This window comes from Myxine glutinosa, chromosome 10 (genome assembly GCF_964187855.1).
Source record: "Myxine glutinosa chromosome 10, kmMyxGlut1.1, whole genome shotgun sequence".
In the NCBI taxonomy this organism is placed as follows: Eukaryota; Metazoa; Chordata; class Myxini; order Myxiniformes; family Myxinidae; genus Myxine; species Myxine glutinosa.
The window spans coordinates 12,383,224-12,392,042 of record NC_136270.1 but is presented as its reverse complement, the minus strand read 5'-3'; positions in this window follow the sequence as shown (position 1 = coordinate 12,392,042).

Here is an 8,819-nt window from a genome sequence, read left to right as displayed (position 1 = left end):
CCTCCCCGTGCTTCCCGCCTACGCGGTTTCTATTCGTCGAGGCGCTGAAGGTGTGTGCAGGTGATACACGTGTCATCGTACTCGGAATCAGTCCTGTAAATGAGCCTGGCTTTTCTCTCGATGTTTGAACCTCATTTATCGGCCAACATTCGATCGATACCATAATTGTCATTTGCAGGTATTCCCGGATACTAACGCAGTAATATTTGAATATGTCGTCATCCTAAGAAGTAATGCAAAGTGGAATGTATAAGGCGTATCAGAAGTCTGGAACAGGTGATCAGGCGAGCTAGGTACGTGGCGAATATGTTTAAAAAGACGTTCTTTTTTCCCCAGGAGGCAAACTTCAAACCCCTAATAAATAAATAATTAAAATATTCCAATTTGATGCGAGTGGAAAGTCGGAATTTCATATCAATCATTAAAAAGGAAATCAAACCAGAGCTCAAATGAGAAACAAATGCTAAGTCCAAAAGTCTACGAAAGGGAGGGAAGTCGTTCACAAATGACGTCACCCCACACCTTTGCTGTTAGTAGAAGGCAAAAAAAAAAAGGTGAGAAACACCCGACACGAGGTAAAAAAGGTACTCCGAACCTTACACATTCCGCATCCCATGGGAAAACGTTCACTTTTAGTATCAGTAGTAGTAGTAGTAGGCCTCTGAGGGCTCTAGCATGGGTTCGAATCCCGACCGTGCTATAAACTACCACTCTGGTGCTGCACACGCACATCCAGGCATCAGAACGTCAGTGTGCGTCATCACTCGGCTGGCTGTTGGTGGACTGGACGTTAAATATCCCGCAGTCTTCCACCAAGAGGGAGCGAGTTATCTCCGGCACCATGAACAAATAATTACACCTGCACAAATACCTGGCCCGACTGACTGCTGGGAAGGTTGTGCCAAACATGCTTCACCATGAGACTCCTCTAACAACACCTCTTCTTATTTAACGGACACAATTATTCCCACGTTATTGTGGGGTTGGTCGAGGGAAGTTATTGGCCCAAGTCTTTCAAGCAGTGAGAACTAGCTGCACTTAAGCTGAACCAGAAAAGGAACACGAACAAACAAGATGGTATTCATAGAATACTTACCCCGCACAGTCTTGAGAAGGACTTGGCGCAAAGCAACTCTTCTGTTTTTTAAAGTTTTTATTTTTCTTTCATCCAATGATTCCACCACCCCGTTGTCCCTCCATCATCGCACGACCAGCTGCCAGACCAGTGACCAATGACATCACTTCAAACTATATTTCCCATGGGTAGTTGATCAATTGGTTAAAGTTTCACATTGATTGGTTAAGTGGTTTCAGAGAAAAAGACTTTCAAAGAATTTCGCTTAGATCCAATATGGCCACCCAACCACGTGAAGGATGACATCATAACTTTAGACTCTGGTTTCAATTGGGTAGGGGAAAAGGTGTGTGAAGTTTCGTGTTGTTCAGACAAGGTTCGTTTTTCTATCCAAGATGGCTGCCAAACCACGTGACCTATGAAATCATTTTCACACGATATGCAGCAATGGCGACTGAAGATACTTGGAAAGTTTCGCTTCAATAGGTTCAGCTGTTTCAAAAAATGTAATCATGATCGGATGGATAAGTGTTGTACTTGTCGAATTATGACATCATAATGAAGGCACCGATGACATCATCATTAACATGTTATTCCACATGGGGTGTACTTGACAATGAGCCATGTTTCAATTTTTTTCCATGGAGCGGTTTTGGAGATATAGAGGTGCAAAGTTTTTCCAAGATGGCACCCGTACCATGCTACTTATGACATCATAATTATCATTAAAAATATGCAAGTCATGAACATGATATGCAAGAGCTCCTATGGTGAAAATTTCGTTTCAATCGGATCAACGGTTGCTGAGAAAATGGATTTTTAAAATGCACGCACGTACGACATATGTACGTATGCACAACATATTGTTACAGACGTGGCTTGGATGTTATTTACCGAGCGGTTTTATGGTATGACCACGTCTGCACAAGTTACCCGATTGTGCCCGAACGTTGACTAATCGCGCTATGCTAGACCAATGAAGGAAAAAGAAGACACACGGCTGGAATTAATACGACACGACACCAGGGATACGGTTCTCAAAGGTTGTTATTACAATAATGCGGAAGGTTTAGATTACAGGGACAAGAGGGAAACATAGGAAGGTGGGCACTTAAACACACTCTTATATTATTCCCAACAGACGACAGATAAACGGGACAAGGCTCACTCACACGGGGTTTGATGCAAAGGACAGGCGGGTAGCGATCGCTCCAGGTGCACCTGGGCTCAGGGCAGGATCACGTACGGTCCAGTTTAAGAGATGCGGTGGAGGTATTGCAGCGCTCGAGGGGTGGCGACTTCTCTCTCCAGGCTGGGTGCGCATCTCACGTCACATCCGGCGCGGGGCCGCGTATATCCGGCGGGGAGTGACACGCCCTCGGCTCGTTAGCTCCGCCTCGTGGAATCGGCACGTTGCTTCTCATTGGGTGCGTGCGGGGGGTTTACCAGGCTCCGCCCCTGACGAGGAGCTGACAGCCAGCCCCTTCGGGGTAACGCCGTGGAGCGCATGGTCATGGCGGGTAACCGAGCCGGTGTGAGGACGCACACTCCCCGCCCCTCTGTTGTTGTAGTCGTAGTTGTAGTTGTAATTGTTGTTGTAGTTGTTGTTATTGTTGTTGTTTGGGGAAGAAGATGGGAGGAGGTATGGGAAAGGTCCTAAACTCACTACTGATGCCATATAATCACATTCTGGTGCAACGAAGAGTCATAATTAATGGAAACGAGGCCTTAACTGACATAGATTAAGAATAACTAGGAAGATGTCCGAAAGTTGTCTACGTGTGGTGCGGTGGACCTGGGCACGACATTTAATGGGGGAATAAGGGGAAGGTCGGCTCTACTGATTGTTGTTTACATGCAATGGGACTAGGGAATGGGGGATTGGGGAAAGTTGGGGAGTATTGGAGAAAATAGGGGAATATTTACAAGCGGATATGGAGGCCAAATTCCATATTCGCAACATTGCACCCTTCTCTACCCTCGGGGCGTCCCGACCCGATAAATTTTTACCTACTTTAGTGTGGCACGCAATGTAGTTCCCTCTACTATTAACTCTACCCTGAGTGCGACAGTTTTACAGATATTCACAAATGAGTAAATATGTCCCCCTGCGACGTTGCACCCTTCTCCTCACAGAAACACACCCACAGGATAACCGAATCCGGAAAGAATCCTCAAACTAAACATACAGCCGGTAGGGAGCATTATTTACAAGATTACGCTGATATCTACACTACGATCCAGGACCTGTCTTTGGAGGAACACATGCAGATGTTATGCATAGAGAGAGCGCGCTTGCCAGCATCGATACACCAACCCACGAGTGCTCTGTGGCCGACGGCCTTTAATAACGTGCAGAGCACCCTTCCCGAGCATCAAAAGCACCACCCCACCACCAATCGGTGCAGTCACCGTTGTTCATTGGAATAAAAATAAATTCGACAACCCCTAACCCTGCAGGTGTCTCTTGCTCTTCTTGTGGTGCACTTGGTGTTAATTAACAGTGGTTCACCTTTATGGCATAGGTGCCACGTTGACCCATAGGTCCATCCCCGGGTGGTGCTTGGCCGCAAACGAACTGCGGTCCATTGTGGGTGGCCACAAACATTGCGGTCCATATGGTGTATCGATCCCGGCAGCAAACAGCGAAAGTGCAGGCCCACAACTGCGCAGCCAGCACCTCTCTCTCCTCTCTCTCTACCCCAAAGCCAGATCCTCAGAGGTGGGAGACAAAAGAAGAAACAAGTGAGTAAGGTGGTAAGGGCGCAAAAGTGCACGCAATGTAAGGTGATGCACACTGGGGGCACATGGGAACCAGGTGAGACAGGTACGTTCCTATCGTACGCCCCCCCCCCCCACCAGGTAACCTACATGGCCCCTCCCTTACCCCTTACTGCATCCACAAAACACAACACTACCCATAAACATCTACTTTACAAATCGACAAACATCCCTACTGTCTTCCCCGTTCCTCCCATAAACCAAATTCGTCTTCTCTCCCTCCTAACCAATCAAATTTGCCATTTTCAACTCTCATCAAAATTTGCCATCTCCAACTGCACATCAAAATTTGCCATCACCAATTCATCATCAGTCCCTCCTAAGGAGGGAGAGATGGAATCACCCCAATGTCTCATCCACGTCGTGATGCGTCTCACAAATCCACAGCAATCTCATTTCCTGCACACAGAACAAAGAAAACACAGGTGTGGAGTCATCATCATCACCACAGGTAAGTGGCTGCGTATGGTGCGACAGGTTCATCAATCCTAACTATCTCCTAAATGACTTTAACAACTTTACACTACCCGGGGTCTTTCTCCGGCCAAACCATTGGCCCTCTTACACTATGGGTTCTAAAAACCAATTCCCATTGGCCAAACTGTGGTGCTTTTCAATTTGGGGTCTCACTCCCCCGATTCATCTCCCGGTGCCCTCGCACAACTTCTGGGCTGTGGCGTGTACCTCTCCCAGTGGGTCTACCCACCTGCACACCTCCACCACTGCAGTTGCCTCCGAGCTTACCTGCTCCTTACCCTAACCTAACTACCTGGGGAAGGCCCTCTGGCACTCTCCCCACTCGGTGCCCTCTCTGGCACTGGGCTACCCGGGTCCGTCCTCCGGATCCTCGGGCCCCATCCACAACTCTACCGGCTCCCAGAGCCCACCTGCGGCCTCACCTGGCCGACATCCTCACAGTGGTGGAGTGCCCAACCAACTACACACACTAACAGGCTACACGCCCAGCCATTTCCACAACACTAATGCACCCATTCACAACACCATTCTGCAACCGCACCACAAATGCCAATATCCAACCACAATTTACCTGCACCCTCTACCTAACACTTACACTACCCGCCCCGGGTGCTCGTGAAAGGGGTCCACTCTTCCCCCATCCACACCTTCGCACCATGCACACCACTCCGTACCACTTACTCCAACTCTCTCCACACACCTGTACTTGCACACCTGTGCTCTCACACTTGGTGCCACCTGCACCCTTCTCTCCCCAAGCGCATTCGCGCTGATCCACACACTCACTACTCATACACTGCTCCACACACCTGTCCAATTGCACACCTGTGCAATCACACCTGTTCAATTCTCACACACACACGGCATCATCTCAGCTAACTACTCCCTTCTGAAACTTGCGCTTCCCAGTCGTCCCTTTAACTATTGCGCTCCCTCGTCATTATCATCCATACTAATCTACCTGCGTCCCCACTACAGGTATCAGTCACTAACTAACCTTAACGTTACCTAAGGTCATCTTCTCTAGATCCCTACACACAATATCCTAACCCACCCGGGCTAGTTTTCACTGCCATACACCCCATAAGCTATTGCTCCTTTGCCCCCCCATGGGAAGGGTGGCAGGGATGCCATCCCACCACATCGGGGGTCTCTCACTACCAATTTTGCACATCAAATTTCAACAAATCAAAAATTTGCCAATCACTACCCATCATCTGCCAATCACTACCGCCAATCCCTTGCCAATCATCAAATTTTGTTTTTCTCTAATTTTGGGTCCAAAACACTAACCTCATCACCCAGTCGACTCACTAATACCTCTCGGTGCGCCACTCCCTGTCCAAAGCCCGGCTTCGTGAAGCCAAGCAATGGATGCTGGTTGTTTTGTGCCAGCGGCTGGATGCATCCGGCATTCGGGGCAGGGACGGGGGCTTACCCGGGCCGAGATCCCACGCACCATCTCGGCACGGAGCCATCCAATGTCCCGATCTCGACCTGCCGGAATTCCTCAACAAAAAGTGGTCGCCATGACGACTCTTTCTATCGGGCCGCCCGCTCCGCCTAGTGGAGCACAGACGCGGCCGTTCAAAGCGAGGCCCAGCACGCACCGAGGGCCCGATTCGGCTATAAGTCGTTCTAAACTCTATCCCGTTTAATGTCGATGCTTCACCTGCATGCTTACACCCCGCAGCCCGTTCCTTGCTCACACCTCCAGCCGTTTCCATGCTCCTTGTACCGTTCCTTACACACCCAGGCACACCCATTCCACTCACAGCCTTGGTCACACACCTGACCACCGAACACTTTGGCACACATTCGTTGGTAGCACACCTCACCAACACACTTCTTCGCGCCCCCTCCTCAGTCACCTCCTCTGTGACAATCACAGGTGTGCTCTCATTCGCACACCCAACCACGTGCCTCACCACTAATTCCAGCGTGCATTCCCACTCACGCTCTACCATTCCAGGTGTGCATCCTTCCATCCCAGGTGTACATCCTCGCTCACCTGTCACAACTAACTCACTCTCCTTGTCACTCTCAATACTCTCACCTCCACTCTTAACCACGCACTCACCCTTACTCTTGACAGCACACTCTTTCCCCATGCACCTGTCCGTCACACACCTTTCTCGCGCACACTCCTGCGCACACTCTCCCGTCACACCCTCTGTAACACTCACCACAGGTGGACACTCTTCCTTACTTCTGACAGCGCACTCTTTCCTCACACACCCCAGAGTCGGACTTTCTTGCACACCTCCATTTTCGCACACCAGACCTGTCGCACACTTCACCAACGGCCTCTCACGAACACCCGGGTCTATCTCGACCCCCAAGCTTCTTAAATCCCCTGGCGCATCATACGCACGACCATATTGGTCACCACTTACACCGTGTCCTCTTCCTCTTCGCTTCTCCTCCATCACCTGCGAATCCCTCATCCGGTTAATGAGCACATCACGATCCAAACACAGACTTTGGACCAATTCTTTTATCTCCTCTTTTATCTCTTTGTTATCCCCTCTCCGTCGCTTCTTAATTTCGCTCACCCCTTCTTCCACTTCTTCTAATTTGTGCCTCACCTCTTTTATTCCCCGGTACGTCTCCTCAAGCTCGTCCTCCAAGGCTACCTTGACCGTTTCCATGTGCGTCCTCACCTGCCGGTCCTTCGTCTCCATTACCTCTATCACCTCGTCCAACCTCGTTGTCAGTCCCTCACGTACCATCTGACATTCCCTCTTCGTCGCTACCAAGTCATCTTTTAGTTCTTTCTGTGTCGCCTTTAAACCTCCTAATACCGCAGTGTTCCTTTGAACCTGCTCCACTAACTCCGTCTGTCCCACCGTCAGCTGCTCCACCTCTTGCGTCAGGTCCTCTATGCCCCCTTGTAACTTTACAGTCGCCTTTCTCACCTCCTTTTCCATGTGCTCCTCACAGTGCCTCACCTCCTCGCGCACTCCTCCGACCTCCTCACTCACTCCTCTTCTGATCTCCTCTCCCATCACTTGCATCTCCTGCCCAGATGCCACCCTCATCTGCTCCATTTCCTCCCTGTGAGCATCCAGTTTGGTTTCTACCCCCATTCTGACCCCCTCTATCTGCTGCCCCATTTGGTTAACTTCCCTTTCCGCTTGGGCCCTCATGTCCCTCAATTTGCCTTCCATGGTGTTTTCCAACCCCTCTAACCCTTTTTGCATCCCTTCCATTTGATTCTCTTGAGCGGCCATTCTGTTTTCTACCCCCGTTAACCCCTCCTGTATTTCCCCTAATCTATCGTCTAATTTCCCAAATTTCATGTCTAATCCCTTAAAATTATTGTCTAATCCCTCTATTCTACTCCCTAACCCTCCGATCTGTGCCCCCATGTCCTCCCTCAATTTCTCGCTATTGGACCCCATTCTTTGTTCTAACCGTTGGCTATTGGCCCCCATTTGGCCCTCCAATCGCTCACCCTGAGCATCCATCCGGTTCCCCATTCTGTTTGCCATTTCTTCATTATTCTGGGCCATAAGGGCCTTCATTTGTATTAAAAAAAGGCCCCAATCCATCGGGGGCGCTGCCACGGTCGCTGGCACGGTGATCAGCGAGGCGCCATTTTGCGCGCCCGCTTCTTCGTGCGTGACGGCGCTATTTTGCGAACCTGCCGCCCTCACTGCTTCGCTCTCCTCCTGTCCCTCATTTTGGTCCTGGATCGACCCTACCTCACTCTCCTTTACCGGACCCCAGCTGTCTTGATCCGCCATAGCGCGACTTTCAAAATTCGGTTTTTATTTTTTATTTTCGTAAAACAAATTCAAATTTCGCCGTTATAATTTCGCGCGGGAAACGCGCTCCGAATCGATTCGGTCGAGCGCCGTACGCGCTCCGGCTCGATTTTCCCTCCCAAAATTTGGGCCTAACTAATTTAGTCCCGGGTTCGAATTCCACTCCTCGACACCAATTGTTACAGACGTGGCTTGGATGTTATTTACCGAGCGGTTTTATGGTATGACCACGTCTGCACAAGTTACCCGATTGTGCCCGAACGTTGACTAATCGCGCTATGCTAGACCAATGAAGGAAAAAGAAGACACACGGCTGGAATTAATACGACACGACACCAGGGATACGGTTCTCAAAGGTTGTTATTACAATAATGCGGAAGGTTTAGATTACAGGGACAAGAGGGAAACATAGGAAGGTGGGCACTTAAACACACTCTTATATTATTCCCAACAGACGACAGATAAACGGGACAAGGCTCACTCACACGGGGTTTGATGCAAAGGACAGGCGGGTAGCGATCGCTCCAGGTGCACCTGGGCTCAGGGCAGGATCACGTACGGTCCAGTTTAAGAGATGCGGTGGAGGTATTGCAGCGCTCGAGGGGTGGCGACTTCTCTCTCCAGGCTGGGTGCGCATCTCACGTCACATCCGGCGCGGGGCCGCGTATATCCGGCGGGGAGTGACACGCCCTCGGCTCGTTAGCTCCGCCTCGTGG